At 44.6% G+C, this 20,936-nt stretch overlaps 5 non-coding genes across 5 annotated transcripts; all 5 read right to left on the bottom strand.

Moving 5' to 3' along the window:
* Nucleotides 1-5,167: 5,167 nt before the first annotated feature.
* trnaf-gaa (transfer RNA phenylalanine (anticodon GAA)) lies at nucleotides 5,168-5,240 on the bottom strand. The gene has a single exon. It is a non-coding gene; the product is annotated as a tRNA-Phe (tRNA).
* Nucleotides 5,241-12,111: 6,871 nt separating this feature from the next.
* trnaf-gaa (transfer RNA phenylalanine (anticodon GAA)) lies at nucleotides 12,112-12,184 on the bottom strand. Its single transcript has one exon. It is a non-coding gene; the product is annotated as a tRNA-Phe (tRNA).
* Nucleotides 12,185-16,124: 3,940 nt separating this feature from the next.
* trnaf-gaa (transfer RNA phenylalanine (anticodon GAA)) lies at nucleotides 16,125-16,197 on the bottom strand. Its single transcript has one exon. It is a non-coding gene; the product is annotated as a tRNA-Phe (tRNA).
* Nucleotides 16,198-17,215: 1,018 nt separating this feature from the next.
* Nucleotides 17,216-17,288, bottom strand: trnak-cuu (transfer RNA lysine (anticodon CUU)). Its single transcript has one exon. It is a non-coding gene; the product is annotated as a tRNA-Lys (tRNA).
* A 2,849-nt stretch (nucleotides 17,289-20,137) lies between these two features.
* trnaf-gaa (transfer RNA phenylalanine (anticodon GAA)) lies at nucleotides 20,138-20,210 on the bottom strand. The gene has a single exon. It is a non-coding gene; the product is annotated as a tRNA-Phe (tRNA).
* Nucleotides 20,211-20,936: the final 726 nt, after the last annotated feature.

Below are 20,936 nucleotides of genomic sequence, written 5' to 3'. Positions count from 1 at the left end.
CCTATTTACCTTAGCACGGATGTCAATAATCAGGTTACATAGATCTAGGATAATTGGTAGAAGGATTAGAGGGGAGCGGTAGATTTTTTTTTCCACCCAGCAGGTGGTGGGGGTCTGGAAATCACTGCCTGAAAGGGTGGGAGAGGCAGAAACCCTCATCGCATTGAAAAATAAAAACTTCAATATGCACGTCAAGACCCGTAACCAACTGGATTAGGGACCAAACGCTGGAAATTGGGATGAGGCTTGGTACAGCTTTTTCGGCCGGCACTGGCACGATGTGCAGAATGGCTTCCTTCTATCGTCTAACTTTCTAGGATTCTATGTTATGATTGCCGTCTGTCTCGGCATCGTGATAACATACACTCTACCATAAGTATACTTCAATCAAATTGGTGCTTTGTTTCACTGTGAGAGCGAAGAGACTGAAGTGTGTAGACAATAGCTGCAGCAGCTGGGTTGCACCTTTACTTTTCCAACCGTCTCAGTGCCTTTTTTTACACTTCTCTGCTGGTGTAGCAGGTGAGATGAGCCTTCACCGTTCAAGGAAGTCTGAGAAGTCTATCAGGGGTCACACAGAGAGACAAGAGACAGAGACAGGGAAAGATGGAGAGATGCATGCAAATAAAATAAAGAGTATAAATGTCAGGTTTTGCAAACTAGCAGAATTTAAGTTAGAGATTTGGAAAGATTCCTTCTCGGGTCTTGAAATCTTAGAAGAGAAGACTGGACGACCGTTTAAAAGCACCGGCCACTTTTGAAGTGTCTCTCATGCTGAGAGAGAGGTAAACGCGGTCAATTAATTCCATTTAATGTATTTGAGCATTGAAGAGAACTTTAAGCCGAAGCACTGCGAGCCGAATTCAAACCGAGGCAGGGAAACCCCATTGGAGTTTTGAGACAACAGCTTTGACCACTCGGCCATCGCAGCTGCAAAACGGCATGTTCGTTCAGACAGGATTCCATTTAGAAACATGCAAGCACTACACAAGCCAGCATTGGTGCTTCAGGGGTAGAATTCTTGACTACCACGCGGGACAGCCGGGTTCGATTCCCAGCCAATGCACGATCATTTTGCATTCGGCACCAAGGAGGAACTTCGGAACAGGAGTTTGGTGTTTGGTCCTTCCAGCCTGTTCCGCAACTCAATGAGATCATGGCTGAGTTGTGACCGAACTCCCTGAACCCGCCTTCGTCCCATATCTCTAAATACCTTTGGTTAACAAAAATCTCTCAATCACGAGTTTGAAATTAACAATTTAGCTCGCATCAACTGCCGTTTGTGGAAGAGACTTCTACCTCCCTTTGCTTGTCGAAGTGTGTCATAACTTCACTCCTGAAAGTCCTTACTCTAATGTTTAGGCAATGCCCCCAAGTCCTAGAGACCTCAACCAGCGGAAATAGTTTCTTTGCAACTACCCCATCAGTTCCTCTTAATACCTTGATAATTTCGATCACATCAGCCTTTAATCGACTAAATTGCAGGGAATAGAACCATAGTTTGTGTAATCTCTCCTAGCAATTTAACGCTTAGAGTCCAGGTATCATTCTGGTAAATCTACACTGCACTCCGTCCAAGGACAGTATATCCTTCCTAAGGTTCGGTGTCCAGAACTGAACAGAGTACTCCAGGTTTGGTCCAACCAGAGCTTTGTGTAGCTCTAGAATAACGTCTATTCCCTTTTATTCTAGTCCTCTAAATATATAGGCCACCATTCCATTAGCCTTTTTGATTATTTCCTGTACCTGTCCTTGACATGTTATTGATCTATGTACATGGAAACTTAAGTTCCTTTGGAACTCCACAGTTTCGAATTTTTCACCTTTTGTAAAGTATTCTGATCTATCTTTGTGAAGTCCAAAGTGGATGACCTCACACTTGCCAAAATTGAAATCCATTTGCCACGGTTTTGGCCATTCATTTATTATATTAATGTTTCTCTGGAATGTTATGCGTTCATCTACACTGCTTACAACGCTCCCCATTTTGGGGCCATCGGCAAACTTCGATATGTCGTTCTTTATCCCGTCATCTAATATCAATGAGACCGCCTGACCTGGGGGAAATTCACATTCAGCATCAATCTCTTCATCATCTTGAGACATTTTATTTACTTTACATGTGTTGCGCCCTGAGAACTTCAGCACTCTGTCCTCTGGTGCTCAGACATGCTCTGCATGTAATTCAATCCTACCAACAGCAATACTGAAAAGATGTCAGAAGCCAATTGCTGTCTTTTCACTCAAATTAGTGGGACATCAAGGCTCATCGGGCATTTGAACGTTGAACTTTCGGATATTAATCAACTGAAGCCCCTCAGCGAGAATCATGCATCTGGATCAACCAAGAGCTGTTACTTGCTTCGTGCAGCCAGTGTAAAGTGTCGCTGTCTTCCAAAGCTGGGGGTGCGACTGCACACCGACCTCTACCACCTAGAAGGACAAGAGCAGCAGGCACATGGGAACAACACCACCTGCACGTTCCCCTCCAAGTCACACACCATCCCGACTTGGAAATATACCGCCGTTCCTTCATCATCGCTGGGTCAAAATCCTGGAACTCCCTTCCGAACAGCACAGTGGGAGAACCGTCACCACACAGACTGCAGCGGTTCAAGAAGGCGGCTCACCACCACCTTCTCAAGGGCAATTAGGGATGGGCAATAAATGCCGGCCTCGCCAGCGGCGCCCACATCCCATGAACGAATATAAATAAAACTCCGCCATGCTCTATGCCAGTGTGATCCGATAGAAATTGCTGACAAGCTGCAGGTGTGGCTTTGGCGATACCCTTTGAGCCACATGAAGGGATTTAAGTAGAAAACATTTTACACACACACAATATACAGTGAGATGTACTTCATATGTTTATACCTCATAACACACATCTCCCACCATTCAGTACCCGAGGAAGTAAATTCCTCACAACGATCAAAACACTCGCACACTCTGCTTTCCATCTTACAATTTTATCAACAACACAAGAAAGGGTTAAAGTTCACATGCATACGTCATGCAAATTTTAGTGTTGAGATCACAGGCACAAAGTCTGTGCCCATTACTCATGTTTTTATTTAATAATCGCAATTGCAGTTAACTACTTCTGGATTCCCATTTAGCCAGATGAGGCTATTGTCTATGGTATTGGCCAATACTGCTCAATGCCACAGTGGATTGATTCCACGGGCCGTGTTCTGCTGACCCCCAACAATACACATTCTAACAACAAATAAAAACAAACCTGCCGGGGACGGATGTCGGGTTGGTTTTCTGGAAGGAACAAATCAACTGAGCAGAAAAATCACCTCCAGCCGAGGGCACAAAAATAGTTTTGTAATTGTAAAGGACTGAACGTCAGAAGTGCGATTCAAACCCACACCTCCAAAGGGAAACTACTACCTGAACGCAGTGCCTTAAACCATTCAGTCATCCTGACTCCAAAAGCTTTAGTTTAATGACCCTGATTTTCTCAGGAGGGCCTGATTACCGTTTCACTCTCTCTGGTTCTTGGTAAATCCTGCTGGAAGACCAAGTGACCAGAATGCAATCTCCCCGGATTTTCCTGTGCCCGTGCTCCTGTGTATGTGGAGGTTTGGTCGGGCCGTGGTATTCATTTTCCCAGGGAGAGGCAGCAAAACTCGGTCTGAGACTGCATTCGCTGCTTTCCGTCGGCAGCCGGTGATTGGAGAGAGCAGGGCCGGACAATGTTGCTGTTGTCACGGCCTCACTCACTCGGGGAGCTGGGGAACAGCGGAAAACTGATGAGATTGTTGCTGCGTAAAAAATGCGGCTTCGAGCTGCTGGTATTAACGGAGGCAGCGATGCAGGATCCTTTAATGATCTTTCAAAAATAAACTGAAACCTGTCGGAATATGAAAACAATTTTACTTTAACAGTGATTCCTCCTTTTGAACCTTGTCTGTAAAGAAATATACCGATTTCCTTCAAGCCAATCTCGGTTTTTTGGATATTGTTCAGATGCCTGTTATCGACCGCAGATCAAATGGTGGAATACCAGCCACGCTCAGCTGGCAATGTTTACGGTACATTTTCTTGCTGATAAGAGACACATTCGAAACTTGGAAATGTGAGGCAATGAATGTTAAGGTAAAAGTTACCCAGTCGTCACCAGGTGGGTTTGAATCACCATTTTTTCAGTTAAATAGCCGAAAGCACTATCCATTTGCGCCACAGAGAGATCACATTGTAGATCCTGAATCGGTAATTCACCGAGCTAAAGCTTCAGCTTGCAGCGATCAATATGACAGCTGTCTTACTATCAGTTTACTTTTCCATCATAAAGGGTATGCAGCTTGTGCTGTCTTATTTCTGAAAATCAAACTCCCCTTGCCCCTAAATGCCTGTATGTTGGAAGACTCAGTCCCCCAGTAGTAGAGAGGATTGATTTTTCCAGCTGTGATTCACCATTCTCGATTTCCGTAATATTCAAATTTGCAGAAAATGAGAGGAGTTGAAATGAGCAGGTCCAACGAGCAGGTCTGTGACACTACAGGGTGTCTACAAAGTGGTCTCTTCCACTTACAGTGAAGCGGACGGCGGTTTTCACTGTTAAACCATTAAATGTGACATTAAGAAAAAATGTAACCGAGAAAGACTTGATTTCAGCGCGGTGACACTGGGTCAGAGTAAATTTCAGTTAATGCGATTGCCTAGTGGCGAGAGGGTGGATTTAGAACTCGTGTCCGGCTGCACTACGAGTTGTCCAGATCTGCTTGTAGCGATATTCCCTTCAATTCATCACTGACAGGGACAGTTTGATTCTAAGTTCCTTTTCTCTGGTGCCTGGTGAGATTTCAAAAATAAAGGTGACCGGTGCTTACCCCAAACTCGTCACTTCCACGCTGACAGATACAACGCGGCTCCAATCTGGTTAATTGAGATGAAAACCGAGAGCGATTTCACGGTCGAATGCAAAGGCGAACAAAACTCATTCAAAGAAAGTGCAGGTCACTGAGGTGCCTTGAAATTCCTGATTGTTTGCACTAAACTTCTTCCCAAAGCGTTTGAGATTCAGGTTGAGCGATTTGGGGATTCTCCCTCTCTGCGAAAATTTCATCCTTGATGTCTCTCTATTCCATCCCCAATCCGTCAGTGGCGGGTATTAAATTTCACTGAAAAGCAAGGAAGAAAAAACGAAACCAAAAACTGCCGAAACTCGGGATTGAACCAAGGACCTTTAGATCTTCAGTCTAACGCTCTCCCAACTGAGCTATTTCAGCGCCATATCAAAATTTTACTTTATGTCATTGTCTTGGAAGAAAACATAACCCCAGGCGGAATTGCCCCTCCTGTTCATTCCGCAATTCATATAAAAACATCGCACTCATATATACACACCCACAGTTCATGTATAAACATCACACTCATATAGATACACCCATATTTCATACTTAGACATCACGCTCATATATACACGCCCATAGTTCATATATAAACATCGCACTCATATATGTACACCCGCAGATCATATATAAATATCACACTCATATATGCACTCCTATTGTTCATATACAAACATCACACTCATATAGACACACCCACAGTTCATATATAAACATCACACTCATATATACACTCCCACAGTTCATATATAAACATTACACTCATATACAGACACCCACAGTTCATATATAAACACCGCACTCATATATACACACCCACAGTTCATATACAAACACCGCACTCATATATACACACCCACAGTTCATACATAAACATCACACGCATATATACACACCGACAGTTAATACATAAACATCACACTAATCCAATCAAACCCATACTTCATATAAAAACATCACAATTATACATACAAACCCAGAGTTGATATATAAACATCGCTGTCATATCGAAACTCACACAGTTTATAAAACAACAGCGCACTCACAAATCCACACCCAGTTTATAGGAGGAAGATCGGTACCGACCGCCGGTGGAGCTTTCGGAGTTGGAAAGGCGGAAGCAACAGCGACCGAACAAACTCTGGATCTCATCCTTAACACAGACCGGTAGATCCACCTGTGAAATTACACCGCACTTGGGTATCAGGGAGGGTAATGGGTTCTGAGAAGGGTTCAGAGCTTCTAATGGCTGCTTAGTGGCGATGCACTGGCGGCAAGGGGATCTCACAGAGAAAAAAGGAACTTTCAGAGGGCATCTTAGAGTGTAAGGGGATCTCAGAGAGGGGACGGGACAGCCAGAGGGCATCAGAGAGTGTAACGGGGCTCGGAGAGGGGAGGGGAAAATCAGAAGGTATCAGAGAATATATTGAGGTCTCAGAGAGGGGAAGGACTGCCAGAGGGTATCAGAGAGATTAAGGACTCTGAGGGAGTATCAGTGGGTGAAGGGCACCCAGCGGGTATCAGAGAATGTAAAGGGCGCTGACAAGGTTGAAAGAGGACAATGGAATCTCTGAGGGTATCAGAGAAGATAAGGAGCTCAGGGAGAATCAAAGAGGGTAAGGTGGGCTCAGGAGGTATGAGAGAGGCGAATGGATCCAGAGTTGGCATCTTCTAAATATTACACTTTCTCAGCATCAACATTTTTAATAACAGCAAAAATGAAGCCGATTGAAACGGTATCTGCCGTGTCCCATGTGGAGGGAATGAGAAGATAGTATCGGGCGGGACTGGATATTTGGCAACGCTCACGGTTTCCTTTCACACAGCCCAGTGTTTTTTTTTTAATAACTGGATTTCATGAACTGGAGATAAGAGATTGCACTTTGAACCTTTCATCACCCATTGTGAAAAATAGAACACAAAACGTCCAATCTGTGGTTTAAACCCACAGACCCTGAGATTAGGAATTTCGTGCTTTACCGACTGAGCGAGCCGGGCCAGCGGCAGGGCTCCTTCTCATACTATTATTGCAGAGAGGCAGTTCGTGACGTTGCGGTGGGGGTTCAGTTTGTCCGAACATCTTATGGTGGTTGCTTCGAAACACCCGCTTTTCATTCTAGAGTCAATCTGATGCTTTTTACCAGTCGCCCAGCCCCGCGCTGAGCAGAAGAGGAACATCGGGACAGGAGAAGACCATTCAGCCCGTCGAACCTGCTGTCCCATTCAATTAGATCATGTGGTGATCAGTTACTCATCTCTGTTTCCCCGCCTCGGACTCATATCCCTTGGTAACCGAACCGGAAAAAGATCGATCAATATCAGATTTGAAGATTTGATTTGAGCCACAATCCACATCCTTTGGGATGAGAGAGTTCCAGCTTTCGGCCGTATTTTGTTTGCGAATGTGATTCCTGATTTCTTGCCTGATTTGTCCAGCTCCAATTTCATTTTGAATTCGGCCAACAGAGAGAGAGAAAAAGGTCGCCTTAACGGGACATTGATCCTTTAACGATCTCTCACAAATCAACTGAAAACTGTCGGAATGTGAATACCATTTCACTTTTCCAAAATAAAGGGAGTGACATTCATTGCGCAAATCGTCTGATGTCGCTCACTGCAGAAATATCCACGTCAGTGTGAAGGAGCTCGCCTGCAACCTTCGAACCTTCTCTGTCACAGAGGTATTCCGACTTCGTTCAAGCCAACCTCGTTTTTTTGGATATTTTTCCGATGCCTGTTATCCAACCGCAGAATAAATGGTGGAAAATCAGACGCACTCAGCTGGCAATGTTTGCGGTACATTTTCTGGCAGACAAGACACACATTCGAACGCAAGAAATGCGAGACAATGAATGTTAAGGTAAAAGGTTGCCTTGGCGTCCTCTAGTGGGTTCGAACGACCAACTTTTCAGTTCGCAACTGAACGCGCCAACCAATTGCGCCACAGAAACAGAACTTGCAAATGTTCAAGGACTAATTCATCGAGCTGAAGCTTCGGGTTGCCGCGCTCAATGTCACAGTTTTCTTCCAATCAGTTCACTTTTCCAAAATAAAATGTGTGCAGCTTGCACGAGTGAAAATCTGTGCTGTATTATTTCTGAAAATTAAAGTCACCTTGCCATTGAACACCTGTAATTTGAAAGACTCAGTCCCATCGTAGTCGAGAGGATTGATTTTTGAGCTGTGATTCGCCATTCTCTGTTCCAGCAATATTTTCATATATAAGTTCATATATAAACACCGCACTCATATATACACACCCACAGTTCATACATAAACATCACACGCATATATACACACCGACAGTTAATACATAAACATCACACTAATCCAATCAAACCCATACTTCATATAAAAACATCACAATTATACATACAAACCCAGAGTTGATATATAAACATCGCTGTCATATAGAAACTCACACAGTTTATAAAACAACAGCGCACTCACAAATCCACACCCAGTTTATAGGAGGAAGATCGGTACCGACCGCCGGTGGAGCTTTCGGAGTTGGAAAGGCGGAAGCAACAGCGACCGAACAAACTCTGGATCTCATCCTTAACACAGACCGGTAGATCCACCTGTGAAATTACACCGCACTTGGGTATCAGGGAGGGTAATGGGTTCTGAGAAGGGTTCAGAGCTTCTAATGGCTACTTAGTGGCGATGCAGTGGCGGCAAGGGGATCTCACAGAGAAAAAAGGAACTTTCAGAGGGCATCTTAGAGTGTAAGGGGATCTCAGAGAGGGGACGGGACAGCCAGAGGGCATCAGAGAGTGTAACGGGGCTTGGAGAGGGGAGGGGAAAATCAGAAGGTATCAGAGAATATATTGAGGTCTCAGAGAGGGGAAGGACTGCCAGAGGGTATCAGAGAGATTAAGGACTCTGAGGGAGTATCAGTGGGTGAAGGGCACCCAGCGGGTATCAGAGAGTGTAAAGGGCGCTGACAAGGTTGAAAGAGGACAATGGAATCTCTGAGGGTATCAGAGAAGATAAGGAGCTCAGGGAGAATCAAAGAGGGTAAGGTGGGCTCAGGAGGTATGAGAGAGGCGAATGGATCCAGAGTTGGCATCTTCTAAATATTACACTTTCTCAGCATCAACATTTTTAATAACAGCAAAAATGAAGCCGATTGAAACGGTATCTGCCGTGTCTCATGTGGAGGGAATGAGAAGATAGTATCGGGCGGGACTGGATATTTGGCAACGCTCACGGTTTCCTTTCACACAGCCCAGTGTTTTTTTTTTAATAACTGGATTTCATGAACTGGAGATAAGAGATTGCACTTTGAACCTTTCATCACCCATTGTGAAAAATAGAACACAAAACGTCCAATCTGTGGTTTAAACCCACAGACCCTGAGATTAGGAATTTCGTGCTTTACCGACTGAGCAAGCCGGGCCAGCGGCAGGGCTCCTTCTCATACTATTATTGCAGAGAGGCAGTTCGTGACGTTGCGGTGGGGGTTCAGTTTGTCCGAACATCTTATGGTGGTTGCTTCGAAACACCCGCTTTTCATTCTAGAGTCAATCTGATGCTTTTTACCAGTCGCCCAGCCCCGCGCTGAGCAGAAGAGGAACATCGGGACAGGAGAAGACCATTCAGCCCGTCGAACCTGCTGTCCCATTCAATTAGATCATGTGGTGATCAGTTACTCATCTCTGTTTCCCCGCCTCGGACACATATCCCTTGGTAACCGAACCGGAAAAAGATCGATCAATATCAGATTTGAAGATTTGATTTGAGCCACAATCCACATCCTTTGGGATGAGAGAGTTCCAGCTTTCGGCCGTATTTTGTTTGCGAATGTGATTCCTGATTTCTTGCCTGATTTGTCCAGCTCCAATTTCATTTTGAATTCGGCCAACAGAGAGAGAGAAAAAGGTCGCCTTAACGGGACATTGATCCTTTAACGATCTCTCACAAATCAACTGAAAACTGTCGGAATGTGAATACCATTTCACTTTTCCAAAATAAAGGGAGTGACATTCATTGCGCAAATCGTCTGATGTCGCTCACTGCAGAAATATCCACGTCAGTGTGAAGGAGCTCGCCTGCAACCTTCGAACCTTCTCTGTCACAGAGGTATTCCGACTTCGTTCAAGCCAACCTCGTTTTTTTGGATATTTTTCCGATGCCTGTTATCCAACCGCAGAATAAATGGTGGAAAATCAGACGCACTCAGCTGGCAATGTTTGCGGTACATTTTCTGGCAGACAAGACACACATTCGAACGCAAGAAATGCGAGACAATGAATGTTAAGGTAAAAGGTTGCCTTGGCGTCCTCTAGTGGGTTCGAACGACCAACTTTTCAGTTCGCAACTGAACGCGCCAACCAATTGCGCCACAGAAACAGAACTTGCAAATGTTCAAGGACTAATTCATCGAGCTGAAGCTTCGGGTTGCCGCGCTCAATGTCACAGTTTTCTTCCAATCAGTTCACTTTTCCAAAATAAAATGTGTGCAGCTTGCACGAGTGAAAATCTGTGCTGTATTATTTCTGAAAATTAAAGTCACCTTGCCATTGAACACCTGTAATTTGAAAGACTCAGTCCCATCGTAGTCGAGAGGATTGATTTTTGAGCTGTGATTCGCCATTCTCTGTTCCAGCAATATTCAGGTTTGCTGAAAATGAGATGAGATTATATGAGCAGGTCCAACGAGCAGGTCTGTGACACTACACGGTGTCCAAAAAGTGGTCACTTGCACTTACAGTGAAGTGGACGACAATTTTCACTCCTAAACCAGTAATTATTACGTTAAGAAAAAATGTGGCCGAGAAAGACTCGATTTCAGCGCGGTGACACGGGCCAGAGTAAAGTTCAGTTAATGCGATTGCCGAGTGGCGAGAGGTTGGATTTGGAACTCCTGTGCGGCTGCGCTGCGCATTGTCCAGATCTGTTTGGAGCGCTTTTCCCTTCAATTCATCACTTACAGGGACAGTTTGATTCTAAGTTTCTTTTCCCCGGTGCTTGGTGAGATTTCAGAAATAAACGCGACCCGTGCTTAACCCAAACTCGTCACTAACACATTGACCGATAAAAGGCGGCCACACTCTGCACTTCAGTGAGATGAAAGCCGACAGCGATTTCTCGTCGATTCCAATGGCGAAAAAAAGTCATTCAATGAAAGTGCAGGTCATTGAGGTGCCTTTAAATTCCTGATTGTTTACACAGAACTTCTTCCCAAAGCGTTTGAGATACACGTGGGGCGATTTGGGGACTTCTTCTCCCTCTTTGCAAAAGTTTCATCCGCAGCACAAGATCAAAAGTCGAGGGCAAAATGAAACGATTTGCTCAAATTTGAGATCCAGAGAACCAGAATATAGAGCAAGGTTCTGTTTATTGAGAAAAAGCAGATGAAACATTCATTCCGGAACGATACAGAACCCTATCAGCTCTAAAGGCAACGGTTACCCCGTGTTTTGAAGACGCAGCCTTCTGGTGAAGCAGGAAGAAACGCAGATGGTAGCAGGAAATTGAAAAGTGGGAATTGATAGATTAAGTGTGTGGACAAAACTGTGGCAAATAGTGTTCAATGTGGGGGAGACCGAGGTCATACACTTTAAATCTAAGAAAGATAAATCAGAGTATTTTCTAAATGGTGAGAAACTCGGTGCTGTGGAGGAGCAGAGAGATTTAGGGGTCCAAGTACAGAAATCGCTGCAGGTACAAAAATTAATTAAACAGCCTAATGTGCCGTTGGTACGGCCGGTTAACTCGTTTGCAAAGAGTATACTGTAACATAATGATCACGGACTCGATTCTTGTAATTTACTTTATTTATTTCGCGTTTTTGTAACTTTTGAAATCGAAGCTTTAAAAAGAAAATCAACAGAAAAATTCACGGGGACCGTTTTTGAATTACATCCGTTGTAACTTTGCCCCTGGGCAGGATAAACACGTCTTTCTTTTGATTTGTCTTTCTCCAATTTGCAGATAAACGTTTAACTCGCGGCCTGTTCCCATTAATGATCATCAGCAGCAACAGACAGACAGAGCGGGTCTGACCGCCCCGAGATGTGGAAAATGGAACAGTTTCGGACAAATCAAATAGTCACCTGGCACCGAGAGAGACAAAACCAAGAGAAAAAGGCAGAAGGTAACAGTGAAATAACAGCCAAATACAAACGATATAAATAATTCCCATCCTTGATGTCTCTCTATTCAATCCCCAATCCTTCAGTGGCGGGAATTAAATTTCACTGCAAATAAATCCGAGAATCGAAGCAAGGACAAAAACAAAAACTGCCGAAACTCGGGATTGAACCAAGGACCTTCAGATCTTCAGTCTAACGCTCTACCAACTGAGCTATTTCGGCTCTGTACCCAACGATTACTTTGTGTTATTGTCGTGGAAGAAAATATAACCCCAGGAGGAATTGCCCCTCCTGTTCATTCCACAATTCATATATAAACATCGTACTCGTAGAGATACACCCACAGTTCATATATAAACATCGTTGTCATACGTAAACTACCAAAGTTTATAAATCAACAGCGCACTCATACATCCACACCCAGTTTGTGGGAGGAAGATCGGTACCGACCGCCGATCGAGCTCTCAGAGGCGGAAGCAGCAGCGACCGATCAAACTCTTGATCTCATCCTTAACACAGACCGGTAGATCCACCTGTGAAGTTACACCGCACTTTGATAGCAGGGACGGTAATTGCTTCTGAGAAGGCCTCAGGGCGTCTAATCGCTTCTTAGTGGCGATCCATTGTGGCAAGGGCATCTCAGAGAGGGGAAGGTACTATCAGAGGGCATCAGAGAGTGTAAGGGGGCTCAAAGAGGAGAGCGGGCAGTCAGATGGCATCAGAGAGTGTTTTAAGATCTGAGAGAGGGGAAGGACTGCCGAGTATGGGAGAGTGTAAGGCGGCTCAGGGCGCATCTGTGTGAGGGGCAATCAATAGGTATCAGAGCAGGTGAATGGCGCTGACAAGGTTCAAAGTGGATCATGGACTCTCTGAGGTTATCGGAGAAGGTAAGAGACAGAGCGTATCAGCGATGATAAGGAGCGCAGGGAGAATCAAATAGGGTAAGGGGAGATCAGGAGGTCTCAGAAAGGCGAATTGTTCCAGAGTTGGCATCTCCTAAATATTACATTTTCAGACCTTCAACATTTTTAATAACAGCAAAAAATGAATCCGATTGAACCGATAACATGTCCGTGTCCCATGTGGAGGGAACGAGGAGGTCGAATCGGGAGGGAGTGGATATTTGGCAACGCTCACGGTTTCCTTTCACGCAGCTCAGGGTTGTGTCTGGTTCGAATCTGGAGACAAGAGGTTGCACTTTGAAACTTTTATCACACAGTGTGAAAAGTAGAACACAAATCGCCCAACGTGGGGCTCGAACCAACGACCCTGAGATTAAGAGTCTCATGCTCTCCCGACTGCGCTTGCCGTGCCGACTGCCGAAATTCTTCCCATCCTATTATTGCAGAGAGACAGCTGTTGGCTTTGCTGCAGGAGTTCAGTTCGTTCCACAATCTCAGGGTATCTGCTTCTGAACACCCGTTTTTTTCATTCTGGAGCTCGTCTGATGTCTTTTGCCATTCGTCCAGCCCCGCGCTGAGCAGTATCGGAACATCGGGACAAGAGAAGGCCATTCGGCCCCTCGAACCTGCTGCCCCATTCAATTAGATCATGAGTTGATCTGCAATTCATCTCTGTTTCTCCGCCTTGGACTCATATTCCTTGGTACCCGAATCGAAAAACGATGTCTCAATATCAGATTTCAAATTATGAATTGAGCCACAATCATCATCCTTTGGGATGAGAGAGTTCCAGCTTTCGGCCGTATTTTGTTTGCAAAAGTGATTCCTGATTTCTTACCTGATTAGTCCAGCTCCAATTTCATTTTGGATTCGGCCAACAAAGAGAGAGAAAAAGGCCGTCTTCACCGGAGATTGATCCTTTAGCGATCTCTCACAAATCAACTGAAACCAGTCGGAATGTGAATACCATTTCACTTTTCCAAAATAAAGGGAGTGACATTCATTGTGGAAACAGTCTGATGTCGCTCACTGCAGAAATATCCATGTCAGTGTGAAGGAGCTCGCTTGCAACCTTCGAACCTTCTCTGTCAAGAAGTATTCCGACTTCGTTCAAGCCAACCTCGTTTTTTTGGATATTTTTCATATGCCTGTTATCCAACCGCAGAATAAATGGTGGAAAATCAGACGCACTCAGCTGGCAATGCTTGCGGTACATTTTCTGGCAGACAAGACACACATTCGAACCCAAGAATTTGCGAGACAATGAATGTTAAGGTAAAAGGTTGCCTTCGTGTCCTCTAACGACCAACTTTTCAGTTCGCAGCGAAACGCGCTAACCAATTGCGCCACAGAAACAGAACTTGCAAATGTTCAAGGACTAATTCATCGAGCTGACGCTTCAGGTTGCCGCACTCAATGTAACAGCTTTCTTCCAATCAGTTCACTTTTCCAAAATAAAATGTGTGCAGCTTGCACGAGTCAAAATCTGTGCTGTATTATTTCTGAAAATTAAACTCACCTTGCCATTAAACACCTGTATGTTGAAAGACTCAGTCCGCTCGTGGAAGTGAGGATTGATTTTTGAGCTGTGATTCGCCATTCTCTGTTCCAGTAATATTCAGGTTTGCGGAAAATGAGATGAGATGAAATGAGCAGGACAAACCAGCAGGTCTGTGACACTACACGGTGTCTACAAAGTTGTCTCTTGCACTTGCAGTGAAGTGGACCACAATTTTCACTCTTAAACCAGCAATTATTATGTTAAGAAAAAATGTGGCCGTGAAAGACTCGATTTCAGCGCGGTGACACGGGCCAGAGTAAAGTTCAGTTCATGCGATTGCCGAGTGGCGAGAGGGTGGATTTGTAACTACTGTGCGGCTGCGCTGCACATTGTCCAGATCTGTTTGGAGCGATATTCCCTTCAATTCATCACTTACAGGGACAGTTTGATTCTAAGTTTCTTTTTCCCGGTGCTTGGTGAGATTTCAGAAATAAACGCGACCCGTGCTTCACCCAAACTCGTCACTAACACGTTGACCGATACAAGGCGGCCACACTCTGAACTTCAGAGAGATGAAAGTCGACAGCGATTTCTCGTCGATTCCAATGGCGAAAACAAGTCATTCAATGAAAGTGCAGGTCATTGAGGTGCCTTTAAATTCCTGATTGTTTACACAGAACTTCTTCCCAAAGCGTTTGAGATACACGTGGGGCGATTTGGGGACTTCTTCTCCCTCTTTGCAAAAGTTTCATCCTCAGCACAAGATCAAAAGTCGAGGGCAAAATGAAACGATTTGCTCAAATTTGAGATCCAGAGAACCAGAATATAGAGCAAGGTTCTGTTTATTGAGAAAAAGCAGATGAAACATTCATTCCGGAACGATACAGAATCCTATCAGCTCTCAAGGCAACGGTTACCCCGTGTTTTGAACACGCAGCCTTCTGGTGACGCATGAAGAAACGCAGATGGTAGCAGGAAATTGAAAAGTGGGAATTGATAGATTAAGTGTGTGGACAAAACTGTGGCAAATAGTGTTCAGTGTGGGGGAGACCGAGGTCATACACTTTAAATCTAAGAAAGATAAATCAGAGTATTTTCTAAATGGTGAGAAACTCGGTGCTGTGGAGGAGCAGAGAGATTTAGGTGTCCAAGTACAGAAATCGCTGCAGGTCCAAAAATTAATTAAACAGCCTAATGTGCCGTTGGTACGGCCGGTTAACTCGTTTGCAAAGAGTATACTGTAACATAATGATCACGGACTCGATTCTTGTAATTTACTTTATTTATTTCGCGTTTTTGTAACTTTTGAAATCGAAGCTTTAAAAGGAAAATCAACAGAAAAATTCACGGGGACCGTTTTTGAATTACATCCGTTGTAACTTTGCCCCTGGGCAGGATAAACACGTCTTTCTTTTGATTTGTCTTTCTCCAATTTGCAGATAAACGTTTAACTCGCGGCCTGTTCCCATTAATGATCATCAGCAGCAACAGACAGACAGAGCGATCTGACCGCCCCGAGATGTGGAAAATGGAACAGTTTCGGCCAAATCAAATAGTCACCTGGCACCGAGAGAGACAAAACCAAGAGAAAAAGGCAGAAGGTAACAGTGAAATAACAGCCAAATACAAACGATAGAAATAATTCCCATCCTTGATGTCTCTCTATTCAATCCCCAATCCTTCAGTGGCGGGAATTAAATTTCACTGCAAATAAATCCGAGAATCGAAGCAAGGAAGAAGAAAGGAAACAAACAAAAAATGCCGAAACTCGGGATTGAACCAAGGACCTTCAAATCTTCAGTCTAACGCTCTCCCAACTGAGCTATTTCGGCTCTGTACCCAACGATTACTTTGTGTTATTGTCGTGGAAGAAAATATAACCCCAGGAGGAATTGCCCCTCCTGTTCATTCCACAATTCATATATAAACATCGTACTCGTAGAGATACACCCACAGTTCATATATAGACATCGTTGTCATACGTAAACTACCAAAGTTTATAAATCAACAGCGCACTCATACATCCACACCCAGTTTGTGGGAGGAAGATCGGTACCGACCGCCGATAGAGCTCTCAGAGGCGGAAGCAGCAGCCACCGATCAAACTCTTGATCTCATCCTCAACACAGACCGGTAGATCCACCTGTGAAGTTACACCGCACTTTGATAGCAGGGACGGTAATTGCTTCTGAGAAGGCCTCAGGGCGTCTAATCGCTTCTTAGTGGCGATCCATTGTGGCAAGGGCATCTCAGAGAGGGGAAGGTACTATCAGAGGGCATCAGAGAGTGTAAGGGGGCTCAAAGAGGAGAGCGTGCAGTCAGATGGCATCAGAGAGTGTTTTAAGATCTGAGAGAGGGGAAGGACTGCCGAGCATGGGAGAGTGTAAGGCGGCTCAGGGCGCATCTGTGTCAGGGGCAATCAACAGGTATCAGAGCAGGTGAATGGCGCTGACAAGGTTCAAAGTGAATCATGGACTCTCTGAGGGTATCGGAGAAGGTAAGAGACAGAGCGTATCAGCGATGATAAGGAGCACAGGGAGAATCAAATGGGGTAAGGGGGGATCAGGAGGTATCAGAGAGGCGAATTGTTCCAGCGTTGGCATCTCCTAAATATTACATTTTCTGACCTTCAACATTTTTAATAACAACAAAAAGTGAATCCAATTGAACCGATAACCTGTCCGTGTCCCATGTGGAGGGAACGAGAAGGTAGAATCGATAGGGAGTGGATATTTGGCAACGCTCACGGTTTCCTTTCACACAGCTCAGGGTTGTGCCTGTTTCTAATCTGGAGACAAGAGGTTGCACTTTAAAAATGTTATCACCGAGTGTGAAAAGTAGAACACAAATCGCCCAACGTGGGGCTCGAACCCACGACCCTGAGATTAAGAGTCTCATGTTCTACCGACTGAGCGAGCCGGGCCGACTGCTGAAATTCTTCCCATCTTATCATTGCAGAGAGACAACTGTTGGTTTTGCTGCAGGAGTTCAGTTCGTTCCACAATCTCAGGGGATCGACTTCTGAACACCCGTTTTTTCATTCTGGAGTTAGTCTGATGTCTTTTACCATTCGTCCAGCTCCGCGCTGAGCAGTATCGGAACATCGGGACAAGAGAAGGCCATTCAGCCCCTCGAACCTGCTGCCCCATTCAATTGGATCATGAGTTGATCTGCAATTCATCTCTGTTTCTCCGTCTTGGACTCATATTCCTTGGTACCCGAATCGAAAAACGATCTGTCAATATCAGATTTCAAATTATGAATTGAACCACAATCCACATCCTTTGGGATGAGAGAGTTCCAGCTTTCGGCCGTATTTTGTTTGCTAAAGTGATTCCTGATTTCTTGCATGATTAGTCCAGCTCCAATTTCATTTTGGATTCGGCCAACAGAGAGAGAGAAAAAGGTCGTCTTCACCGGAGATTGATCCTTTAGCGATCTCTCACAAATCAACTGAAACCAGTCGGAATGTGAATACCATTTCACTTTTCCAAAATAAAGGGAGTGACATTCATTGTGGAAACAGTCTGATGTCGCTCACTGCAGAAATATCCATGTCAGTGTGAAGGAGCTCGCTTGCAACCTTCGAACCTTCTCTGTCAAGAAGTATTCCGACTTCGTTCAAGCCAACCTCGTTTTTTTGGATATTTTTCATATGCCTGTTATCCAACCGCAGAATAAATGGTGGAAAATCAGACACACTCAGCTGGCAATGCTTGCGGTACATTTTCTGGCAGACAAGACACACATTCGAACCCAAGAATTTGCGAGACAATGAATGTTAAGGTAAAAGGTTGCCTACGCGTCCTCTAATGACCAACTTTTCAGTTCGCAGCGAAACGCGCTAACCAATTGCGCCACAGAAACAGAACTTGCAAATGTTCAAGGACTAATTCATCGAGCTGACGCTTCAGGTTGCCGCACTCAATGCAACAGCTTTCTTCCAATCAGTTTACTTTTCCAAAATAAAATGTGTGCAGCTTGCACGAGTCAAAATCTGTGCTGTATTATTTCTGAAAATTAAACTAACCTTGCCATTAAACACCTGTATGTTGAAAGACTCAGTCCGCTCGTGGAAGAGAGGATTGATTTTTGAGCTGTGATTCGCCATTCTCTGTTCCAGTAATATTCAGGTTTGCGGAAAATGAGATGAGATGAAATGAGCAGGACAAACCAGCAGGTCTGTGACACTACACGGTGTCTACAAAGTTGTCTCTTGCACTTACAGTGAAGTGGACGACAATTTTCACTCTTAAACCAGTAATTATTATGTTAAGAAAAAATGTGGCCGTGAAAGACTCGATTTCAGCGCGGTGACACGGGCCAGAGTAAAGTTCAGTTAATGCGATTGCCGAGTGGCGAGAGGGTGGATTTGTAACTCCTGTGCGGCTGCGCTGCACATTGTCCAGATCTGTTTGGAGCGATATTCCCTTCAATTCATCACTTACAGGGACAGTTTGATTCTAAGTTTCTTTTTCCCGGTGCTTGGTGAGATTTCAGAAATAAACGCGGCCCGTGCTTAACCCAAACTCGTCACTAACACATTGACCGATACAAGGCGGCCACACTCTGCACTTCAGTGAGATGAAAGCCGACAGCGATTTCTCGTCGATTCCAATGGCGAAAAAAAGTCATTCAATGAAAGTGCAGGTCATTGAGGTGCCTTCAAATTCCTGATTGTTTACACAGAACTTCTTCCCAAAGCGTTTGAGATACACGTGGGGCGATTTGGGGACTTCTTCTCCCTCTTTGCAAAAGTTTCATCCGCAGCACAAGATCAAAAGTCGAGGGCAAAATGAAACGATTTGCTCAAATTTGAGATCCAGAGAACCAGAATTTCGAGCAAGGTTCTGTTTATTGAGAAAAAGCAGATGAAACATTCATTCCGGAACGATACAGAACCCTATCAGCTCTAAAGGCAACGGTTACCCCGTGTTTTGAACACGCAGCCTTCTGGTGACGCAGGAAGTCACGCAGATGACAGCAGGAAATTGAAAAGTGGGAATTGACAGATTAAGTGTGTGGACAAAACTGTGGCAAATAGTGTTCAATGTGGTGGAGACCGAGGTCATACACTTTAAATCTAAGAAAGATAAATCAGAGTATTTTCTAAATGGTGAGAAACTCGGTGCTGTGGAGGAGCAGAGAGATTTAGGGGTCCAAGTACAGAAATCGCTGCAGGTACAAAAATTAATTAAACAGCCTAATGTGCCGTTGGTACGGCCGGTGAACTCGTTTGCAAAGAGTATACTGTAACATAATGATCACGGACTCGATTCTTGTAATTTACTTTATTTATTTCGCGTTTTTGTAACTTTTGAAATCGAAGCTTTAAAAAGAAAATCAACAGAAAAATTCACGGGGACCGTTTTTGAATTACATCCGTTGTAACTTTGCCCCTGGGCAGGATAAACACGTCTTTCTTTTGATTTGTCTTTCTCCAATTTGCAGATAAACGTTTAACTCGCGGCCTGTTCCCATTAATGATCATCAGCAGCAACAGACAGACAGAGCGGGTCTGACCGCCCCGAGATGTGGAAAATGGAACAGTTTCGGACAAATCAAATAGTCACCTGGCACCGAGAGAGACAAAACCAAGAGAAAAAGGCAGAAGGTAACAGTGAAATAACAGCCAAATACAAACGATATAAATAATTCCCATGCTTGATGTCTCTCCATTCAATCCCCAATCCTTCAGTGGCGGGAATTAAATTTCACTGCAAATCAATCCGAGAATCGAAGCAAGGAAGAAGAAAGGAAACAAACAAAAACTGCCGAATCTCGGGATTGAACCAAGGACCTTAAGATCTTCAGTCTAACGCTCTGCCAACTGAGCTATTTCGGCTCTGTACCCAACGATTACTTTGTGTTATTGTCGTGGAAGAAAATATAACCCCAGGAGGAATTGCCCCTCCTGTTCATTCCACAATTCATATATAAACATCGTACTCGTAGAGATACACCCACAGTTCATATATAAACATCGTTGTCATACGTAAACTACCAAAGTTTATAAATCAACAGCGCACTCATACATCCACACCCAGTTTGTGGGAGGAAGATCGGTACCGACCGCCGATAGAGCTCTCAGAGGCGGAAGCAGCAGCGACCGATCAAACTCTTGATCTCATCCTTAACACAGACCGGTAGATCCACCTGTGAAGTTACACCGCACTTTGATAGCAGGGACGGTAATTGCTTCTGAGAAGGCCTCAGGGCGTCAAATCGCTTCTTAGTGGCGATCCATTGTGGCAAGGGCATCTCAGAGAGGGGAAGGTACTATCAGAGGGCATCAGAGAGTGTAAGGGGGCTCAAAGAGGAGAGCGGGAAGTCAGATGGCATCAGTGAGTGTTTTTAAGATCTGAGAGAGGGGAAGGACTGCCGAGTATGGGAGAGTGTAAGGCGGCTCAGGGCGCATCTGTGTAAGGGGCAATCAATTGGTATCAGAGCAGGTGAATGGCGCTGACAAGGTTCAAAGTGAATCATGGACTCTCTGAGGGTATCGGAGAAGGTAAGAGACAGAGCGTATCAGCGATGATAAGGAGCACAGGGAGAATCAAATGGGGTAAGG

This window comes from Heptranchias perlo, chromosome 20, assembly GCF_035084215.1.
Source record: "Heptranchias perlo isolate sHepPer1 chromosome 20, sHepPer1.hap1, whole genome shotgun sequence".
Taxonomy (NCBI): Eukaryota; Metazoa; Chordata; class Chondrichthyes; order Hexanchiformes; family Hexanchidae; genus Heptranchias; species Heptranchias perlo.
This window is presented reverse-complemented; position numbering and strand designations above follow the sequence as displayed.